A 10,135-nucleotide genomic window follows, 5' to 3' on the forward strand; every position below is an offset into this window, starting at 1 on the left:
AACACGGTTGCTGATGCACTTTCAAGAATGGAAGCTGTATCGCAGACAGTCACAATAGAAGAACTGGCAAAAGCTCAAGAGGAAGATGAGAAATTAAAAGAGTATCTAGCAAAAGAAAATACTGCATTGAACCTCGTTAAAGAAAAAGTACCTGGAACACAAATAGAAGTTTACTGTGACAACACGACAGCAGTAAAACGTCCATTCGTAAGCCTTCAGTTTAGAGAAACAATATTTACGAGCTTACATGGACTCGCTCATCCAGGAGTAAGAACAACAACCAAGTTAGTAACGCAAAATTATGTATGGCCGAATGTCCGGAGAGATTGCATCGAGTGGTCAAGGGCATGTATTTCTTGCCAGAAGAACAAGGTAACAAGGCACACTAAAACTCCAATCGGAACCTTTCCAATACCAACAGGCAGATTTCAACATATTCATGTGGACATCGTAGGACCATTGCCAGTCTCACGGAATAGGAAGTACTGTCTCACCATTATTGATAGATTTACGAGGTGGGCAGAAGCAATTCCGGTGAAAGACATCACAGCAGAGACGATTGCAAGAAATATTTTTAACGGATGGATCACAAGATTTGGAGTTCCCGAGAAGATTACAACAGATCAGGGGAGGCAGTTCGAGTCTGAAGTCTTTGGAAGATTAACGAAGCTGACAGGAAGTAAACACATAAGAACGACAGCTTATCATCTAGCAGCAAATGGAATGGTCGAGAGGTTTCACAGGCAATTAAAAGCAGCAATTAAATGTCATGAAATGCATGATTGGGTCGATGTTTTACCAACTGTACTACTCGGCATCAGAGCAGCATTCAAAGAAGACTTAAAAGCGACTCCAGTAGAAATGACTCATGGAGAAAACTTAAGGCTACCAGGACCAATGCTAGGCGACAAAATTCAACAGCCAAGAGCTCCGAGTGAAGATTTCATTAAATTATTAAAAAACACGATGATTCAATTGAGACCAACAATTAAAAGACATGGACAAAATGAAACTTTTGTGTCAAAAAGGTTACAAGAAGCTCAGCGAGTATTCATTAGAAGGGACATTCCGACAGGCACCTTGCAGTCAAGGTATGAAGGACCATTTGAAGTCATCAAAAATTACGGTAAAACACTGAAGATTTTGCAAAAAGGAAAAGAAGTAGTTGTCAACATGGATAGAGTCAAACCAGCTTATATCTGGATAAATTAATATCATGATAGGTCGAATCAACGAAATAATTTTCGGATGAAGCTGTATGTTTAGATATACCACAAATTGCACTTATTTTGTCATCAATTGTAGTACATTCTGCAGCAACAGACAAACATGTTTCAGATCTATTTTTGAGCTTAGCTAACATTTTATACATATTACGAACATAACTGTCTCTAATATTAAAACACCACGAGATAAGATAAATTTTATACCAATTTCTAACATAAGCATCATTTATTATATTTACGTATGTTAGGTTAAAATGTTTTCAGTTTTTGCTATTTCATCAAATTTAAGTTTGTGTTAGACGTTTAATGAATTTATCAATATATAATTTTGTGTACAAAATAAACGTGATTATAAGTTGACGTGCATTTTATGCTTGATATCTTTATCGTTGTGTTACTGACGTATGTAAACATAACTGATACTTGACTTTTGAATAAATTACGCATTAAGTACACGAATATGCATACAAAATTTTTGCGTATGTAATAACAATGTCGGAATTTCTATAAAAAATTATTTAATTACCCTTATAAACTGATTCAGAATTTGAGAAAACCCATTATAAATGTGTACATAAAACTGAATAATATTTAACCGGAACTTACATTAATTTTTAAAAACTTTTTAATTTTATTTTAAACAATTTAAAGTTTTTTTTTATTCTTTGTACTTGTATGTTTTAATATGTTCTTTTCGAATGGAATTGAATTCCAGAATTTTAGATCTCCTAAATTAGCATTGCTGTCCATATTAATTTGATCGGGACTGGCTATATGCAAATAATGAAGTTCTTTTTTCGAAGGATCCAATTTCGGCCACTCCACATTATTTACTTTAGGAATTTATAAAATTAGCACTTTTCTGTGTTGTGTGATTTTATATTTAATTTCATATACCATAAAACCGATATTATATGCTTATTTTCTGTGGCAAAATGTATCCAAAAATCAATTAACTGTTTTTGCATATTACGGTCCGTTTGTGTTGTTGTTGGATTTACCCAAGGAGTACTTAATACAAACAATGTATCGTCAGCATGAAAAACTCCTGATGAAACAAATAAGTAAAATTTTAATGATCTTGTCTTATGAAAAACGGACATATACCTTCTATAAATTTGATATAAACCTTTATATTTTACATAAACTTACCATAATTTTCAGTAGTACCGCTCATAGAATTACTTAATCTTTGCGTCCCCCTATAACTGAAGTAATAATACCAGACTGGATTCTGATTTACTTTGGCTTGCATTCTCGCAGCTTTTTCACTGTCAACCACGAAAAACCGATAGCCTGACATTTTTATCAATTCTTTTAGACTACGTTGATCAATCGGTTTTGTACCAAAGTAATGTTTTTTAATTAGACGAGCAATCTCGGCATGTTTCTCTCTAGAAATGGTATAATTGTAATCAAGAAAATCGGCAGCTAAGACATCCCACTTATCATTCAATTTCTTTAGTTTTTCATTATACGTGTGGCGAGACCCTCCTGTCCCGCCACTGCAGGCAACCGCCAGCAAACGTGAAACCGCGCCGAACGCGCGCGACAACGGCCCACCACCACCGAAGGCCGAGGAGGTAGAGATACCCCTACCTCCGGCCAACGAGTATAAAAGCTACGGCAGCAGACGGATAGATACCTTATTCCAATCCGGCTCTCGCCGCAACCAGCTCGGCCGCGACGAAGAGATTCCTAGCCCGTCTCGGGGGATTATCCCAGACAATCCGCAGGGCAGCGACTCGGGGGATTTCTCGGCCGCAGTCTCGGGGAGACCCGGAGCACTGGTCGTCGACTCAGGGAAGATCCGGTCGACTCCCTACTGGCAATCCTGCCCGTCTCGGGGGAATCTCGGACGATCCGCAGTGTAGCGACTTGGGGGATTTCCCGGCCGCAATCTCGGGGGTGACCCGGAGCACTGGCCGTCGACTCGGGGGACGCCCGGTCGACTTCCTAGCAACCGCTTACCCGACTCGGGGACATCCCGGACTGAATCTCACGCTACCCCGTCGGGAGAATGCTCCTTCGATCGCGCCGAGTTCACCGACGGATCCGCGACGTTTAATACCGACGACGACGGGCCCGGGCCGTTACAGTTTACCGCGACACCAACCGACTAGCGATTGATGCTCGACGCTGACCGCGTTCCCGTCCCTGCGCCTTTTGTATAACCCTGCGACACCGACCTGCTTGTAACCCGCGCTTGCGATTAATGCTTGCAACCGACGCTAACAGCGTTCCCATCCCCGCGCCTTTTGTATAACCCTGCGGCACCGACCTGCTTGTAACCCGCGCTTGCGATTAATGCTTGCGACCGACGCTAACCGCGTTCCCGTCCCTGCGCCTTTTGTATAACCCTACGGCACTGACTTGCTTGTAACCCGCGCTTGCGATTAATGCTTGCGACCGACGTTAACAGCGTTCCCGTCCCTGCGCCTATTGTATAACCCTTGCGGCACCGACCTGCTCGTAACCCGCGCTTGCGATTAATGCTTGCGACCGACGCTAACAGCGTTCTCATCCCTGCGTCTTTTGTATAACCTTGCGGCACCAACCTGCTTGCAACCCGCGCTTGCGATTAATGCTTGCGACCGACGCTGACCGCATTTCCAACCCCTACGCTTTAATACAACCGACCCGTTTGTGAATCTCACCTGCGACGGACGCGGTCCCGCTCGTGTGTGCCGACACTCCGAGCATACAAGAGAGCGTAGCCGGAAAAACGCTCTCCGCCCCGTTTGCAAACATCCGCCATTTTGACACCTTTCTCATGTATATAGTGTAAATAAAGCTGTTAAAGTAGTAAGCATAAAACAGTGCACGGTTTCTTACACCCTGAAGCTCCACTGACCCGAGTAGAAAAATGATAGGGCCAACTTCATTAAGCGTAAGGCCCCGATAAGGATTATATTAGGATGCCATAAAAAGGGATACCTTACTATTACCACATTAGGGCCTTACAAGGAAATCGTAAAGACGCTTTAACTATACAAAATAAGGTTTTGATGAGGAAAAGCTGATGAGGGCTTTACAAGAAATTCGTAAAAACGCCTTAGATCTATGAAATATCGTATATCTAAGGCATCCTTACTAGTTCCTTGTAAGGTCTTAATTAGTTTCTCCATATCAACAGCTTATTTTGTATCTCTAAGTCATATCCTTACGAGTTTCTTGTAAGAATGTCTTAGATATACAAAATAAATTGTTAATGTGGAAAAACTAATAAAGATTTCAGATTTAATAAAAGTTGTACGTAGTAGGCGAAAATTTATATATATATATATATATATTGTGACGTGGCGGCTTCCGCTGCTTCGTCGCAGCTCCCCGCGACCGTCACAAAGGCATAGCGGCGTCGCGAAAAATGTGCAATAGGAGGGAGAGCGAGGAGGGGCTGCGGAAATCTCCGGGGGTTTTATCTTTAATTGGGAAACCAGAACTAACGATCGCGATTTTGCGTGTTATGATTGCTACCGTATGTCGCCGAGGCGGTGGGTTGTCCTGGCCGAGGAGGAGCGAGAGGAGCGAGAGGAGCGGACCATAGGCGGAGGCACACACTTCCACAAAAGGGGGTGACCGGATACGGGCCCGGGATGGGAGGCCACCCATCCCGAGAACCGTGGAGGAGGCTTGCCGCCTACACATTTCGACGCCGAAAACCACCTGCGGGAGAGCGGTTGCGATAACGAACTATCCGAAACCCGCGCCAACCGGCTAGTACCGATAGGGCCCTGTGAGGGCAGCGGCTCTCGCGGGAAATCGGCGGCGTGGCGCGCGGAAAAATCCGCGAGACGCGAGAGTGGGGATACGCCGGGCCTCGTGCCGAAAATTCGCGCGGTCCTCGCTCTCTTCCGTGTCGACCGGCGTTACGAGCGTACTATAGAAAAAGATTGCCAAGCGAGCGCGAGAGTGAGGACCAGAACGAGAGCGAGAGAGAGAGAGTGCGAGCGTGCCAGAACGAGACTGAGAGGAGATCGCGAGGCGACCCGACGAGATGTTATCGGTGAGATCCTCCACCCGCACTGCGGAATTATTATATTGTACGGCCCTCCGCCTCCCGGGGAGACCAACGCGGCTTTAGACGACCCCCGGCCACATAGAGCGGGCACGTGGTCCTGTTAATTTTTCTCGATAGATCATTGTCATGAGACTAGTACTTAACGTTAGAGAGTGGCAATCTACGGGCGTCTGAAGGCCGGTGGCGGGACCCCGCGGGAGACACCGACCCGATTTATTTGCGCTAACACTTGTAATAATTTGCGAGACTGTCGTACACCGCGTCCACACGGAGAGCCCTCGGCAGCGGCCGAGGTCGGGGACTGAAACCCCGCGATTTCGTTGACGACAGGCGAGTTTTCGTGTAAGTTCTTTCGTGCAGCGGTGTCCCGTGGAGGCACGTCGCGTACAGGGGAGACGCGTGGCCGGCATCACAACATCCAGGGCCGACGCGAGAAGATTTCACTCTCGTGCGCTTATTTTAATTTTTGTTATTTTTTTTTATATTTGTTTGTTCCGTTGAACATAATAAACGGATCCTCTGTCTATGGTCGTGTTCGCGTACGCCTTATTTTGTGTCGTCGTTCCCGTTTGTCCGAGAATTCCGCGTGCTATACCCCGCCCCTCTCCGTTCGAATGGGCTAGCCCCCGCGCGTGACGGCGATTCGAGTTATGTAGGAATTGTCGAGGACCGGATAACTAATCCGAGATAAAAATCGGCACGGCGAGGCCCGTGCCTGGCGCCCAAAAATCGTGTTCGTGCGAGATTCCGCCGTCCCGCGCCGGAATACGGCCGAGGTACCGCGACCCCTCCTCCCTCCCTACCCCTCGTGGCACGTCGGTGCACGGATTTTTCGTCCGTGTACGGTTGCCCCTTTTTGATCACGACTCTCTCCTCCGGGAGGAGAGACTAATAAGAAAGTTATCGTGACAATATATATATATATATATATATATAAGGTGTTTATTTTCTCCTCGGAGGTGCACCGGGACTTTCGCTTCCCCAATTTTCTACTTACAATTTCATAAAATATATCTTAAAACTTCATTCTTATCTCTAACCTATTTCTACTTTTATAATTGTCTTTCTTCTTACAGCCGTTTCCTGAAAGTAAAACTTAAATCCTACGCCTTTTTTTTTTTTTTTTTTCCGCTTCTATTCTATTACCTACGCATTGATAGAGAGAGAGATCACACATCCATTCATTCTTTACATTATTTCGCCTTAATTCTACCTTAAATTCTATCTTTGGACCCCCGCTTCCGACGCTTTTTTCTTTCATACTTTCATTCACTCCTATTTTTTTCCCTTGTTCTTTTCAAATTTTCCAACCAATCAATTCCCCTTCCTTCCCCCACCCAAAATTTCCTCTACCATCTCCTCCCAACTATTCTCGTTTCCCCAATCTATGCATTCCTCCCATATATGTTCCCCCGTTTCTTCCTTCTTCATACATATTATACATTTTCTTTTCTCCTCCCCTTCCCAATATTTATTACCCCTCATTTCCTCCCCTAATCTGAATTTTGCCATTCTTTTCCATTTTTCTTCCTTCCATCCCAATTTCAAATATCCTGGAATCCCTTCCTCTTTTACATTTTTATAGTACTTATTGAATTTTGACCCTCTTATTTTTTCCCCTCTTTCCTTTCTTTGCCATTCTTTATCTTTTTCCACTAACAATTCCCCCCTTAATTCCCCTCTTTCTCTTAGATCTTCCACATCTTTTCCAGACCACCCAAATTTTTCAAAAAATTCCTTTCTTTCCTTTTCCCATTTTCCTTTGCCTCCTCCCTCCCTTGCTCTTTCCTTCATTTCTTCCCAGCACCATTTTGCTAAGTCTCCTCCTTTCCCTTCTTCTAGCCGATTTTCATATTTCCATGCTCTCATCCCTGCTCTTCCTTTCAATTTATCCCTCTGTAATTCTTCTCCCACCATGTATCCTAGTACATTTCTTCTTACTTCTAGTACCCATCTCAAGTATTTTTCCTGTAATATCTCTACCTCTTCTCTTTCTTTCCATCCCCATATTTCCACACCATAATTAATAACCGACCATACCAATTTATCAAATAACCATATTCTTTTACTCCAATCTTTTCCGAATTTTCTTTTACCTATACTCCAAACCTGCCCCATAATTTTTGCCGCTCTTTTTACTCTGTCTTTTACGTGCTCCTTCTGCTCTCCATTTCTCATGATTATATATCCCAAATACTTGAAACTTTTTACTTCCTCTATTTCTTCCCCTTTCCAGACCCATTTAACTTTCTTCCATCTCCCTCCACCTTTTCTACATCTCATTATCTTCGTTTTTTTTACATTTACTTCCAGCCCTTTTTCCTTTACATATTCTTCCATATTTTTATTCATCCCTTTCATCCCTGCCTCATTTTCTGCCAATAGTGCAATGTCATCTGCGTACGCCAGCGAGTAAACTCTCTTGTCTTTTATTCTTAGACCCCCCTCCTCCTTTTTCTAATTCTTCATCTATGTCTGCCAACAAGAGTGTGAACAGGCTAGGACTAAGCGGACAACCCTGTCTTACTCCCTTTGTTGTCCAGAAACTTTTCCCTTCTTTATCCTTCACCTTAACTTTATTCACCGTTTCCTCTAATATTTCTTCACACCTTCTTATCAATCCCTCCCTTACCCCTCTTTTCTTCATTGCTTCCACCAATTTTCTCCTATCCACTGAGTCAAAAGCCGCTCTCATATCAATGAATGCTATCACCATTTTCCCTTCCTTTTCTTACTAATTTCTTTATATTTTCCAAGTCGTTACTAAAGTCTTTCCAATTTTCCTCTCTTTTGTCTTCCCTTTCCCTTCTTTCTTCATACTTTTCCCTGAATATCTTCCTCTCCTCCTCATTCCATTCTAACCTCGTACTCTTTTTTTTCCATATTTACAGCTTTTTCTCTTTCCTCCTTCCCCTTTTATCGTCACTATTAACGGCAAGTGGTCTGAATCCACTTCCTCCCCCACCTTCATTTCTATTATTTCTCTTTTTGTTTCCACATTACTAACCACATAGTCTATTACTGTTTTCCCTCTTCCCCCCACGTATGTCCACTCACCCACTTCATCTCCTTTTGTACATCCATTGACTATGCCCCATCCCGCTTCTTCCAGCGCTTTACAAAATTTTCTACCTTCCCCAGTAATTTTTTTATCCTTTGTTTTCCTTTTCCTTTCTTCCTCGTCTTCTTCCTCCTTTCCATCATCCCACAATCCCTCCTCATCTCCCGTTCTCACGTTAAAGTCCCCCCCAATCAAATATCTCATTCCCTCTTCTTTTTCATCCATCCAGTTTTTCATATTTTCTATCATATCTTCTATCTTCTCATTTACATATACCCCAGCTATTTTCCACCAAACTCCTCCACATCTTATCTTTATTCCTATCATTCCTTTTTTGTCTTCCAAATCTATTTCTCTTTCTCCTTCCAATTCCTCCTTCCATTCCATCATCAATCCCCCCATGGCCCTTCCTTTCTTATTTTTCATTCCTGCCCCCTTGTTTAACCATTTGTAACCCTTTGGCAATCTATATCTTATTTCCTTCCACCTTTTTTCCTCCAGCCATGTTTGACACATATAAATCACATCCCACTTCTCCATGCCTTTCTAAAAATCATCATCTTTGTTTTCTACTCCTGCCACATTCCAAAACACTATTTTCATTTTCCTATTTTCTGTCTTTGCTTTTTTCCTTTCTTTCTCCTTCTTCTTTCCCTCTTTTTCTTTATCCCCTTCTCCTTTCCCTTCCGTATTTTTTTCCTTATCCTTTTCTCTTCCTCCTTCCTCACTTATTGTCCTCTTTTTTTCCCATTCCTGTTCTTCTCTTCCTCCGCCCCTTTTTAAAAACTTGCATTTATTTTATCCACAGTCACTCGCTTCTTTTTATTTTCCTCTGTTTCAAACGTCTTTGCTCCCTCCCACTTTCTCAAATCCTCCTTCAGATCGTTCCATAGCCACATTTCCTTGTTTACCCATATCTTTTTATATCCGATCTTTACCTGATTTCCTTCTCTTTTTAATCTTTCCGCTTCTCTATTTATATTCCATTCCACTTTCCTTTCATATTCCGTCAAATCGTCTCTTATCCATTCCGTCCTATCCTTCAGTTTTCCTTTACCTTTTAATATTTCCAATTTATCTTTAAAGTTTTCCATTTTTACCTATACCATACCGAAACCTCCTTTATTCACTCCTCCTATCTTATTCACATCTTCTATTTTTGCTTTTACGCCTATTGCTTCAAAAATCTCTCCCACTTGTTCCTTCAGCGCCTTTTTATCTTCATTTTTTATTTTTATACCTCTTATTATCAAATTATTCTTTCTCCATTCTTTCTTTTCCCATTTCTAACATTCTCGTTCTTTCTTCCAGGCTTAATACTTTTCCACATAATTCTGCTGGCATTTCCGCTTGACCTCCCTCATATTTTTTTTCCTTAATTCTTTTTTCCATTTCATCTATTCTTTTCTCTAAATCTATCTTATTTTTTTCCATATTTTCTTCAAATCTTCTATTTCCTTTCTGATTTGTACCTTTATTTCCCTTACTTCCTCCATCTGCGCTTGGATCCTTGCGAATCCACTTCTCATCTCCTTTATCACCTCTTCAAAACCATCCTTGCTTATTCCTCCTTCACCACCCTCTTCTGTTGTTTTCACCGGCGATCTATAAACTTTTACACTTTTCCTAAATCCTTCCAAACCCTCTATTTCGCCTTTTTCCTCCTGCCTTTCCTTCCTTTTCTCCCCTTGCTTCTACGCTTCCATAATTGGCAAGCTGTTGGCCCTTTCCCTTCTTAACAATTCTACCTTTGCAGGTCTACCTATTTTCTTCTTTATTTTTTCTTCTCCCTTTTCCTCTTTTCTTTCCTCACTTCCACTCTCCACA

Source organism: Cardiocondyla obscurior, linkage group LG11, assembly GCF_019399895.1.
Source record: "Cardiocondyla obscurior isolate alpha-2009 linkage group LG11, Cobs3.1, whole genome shotgun sequence".
Lineage (NCBI taxonomy): Eukaryota > Metazoa > Arthropoda > Insecta > Hymenoptera > Formicidae > Cardiocondyla > Cardiocondyla obscurior.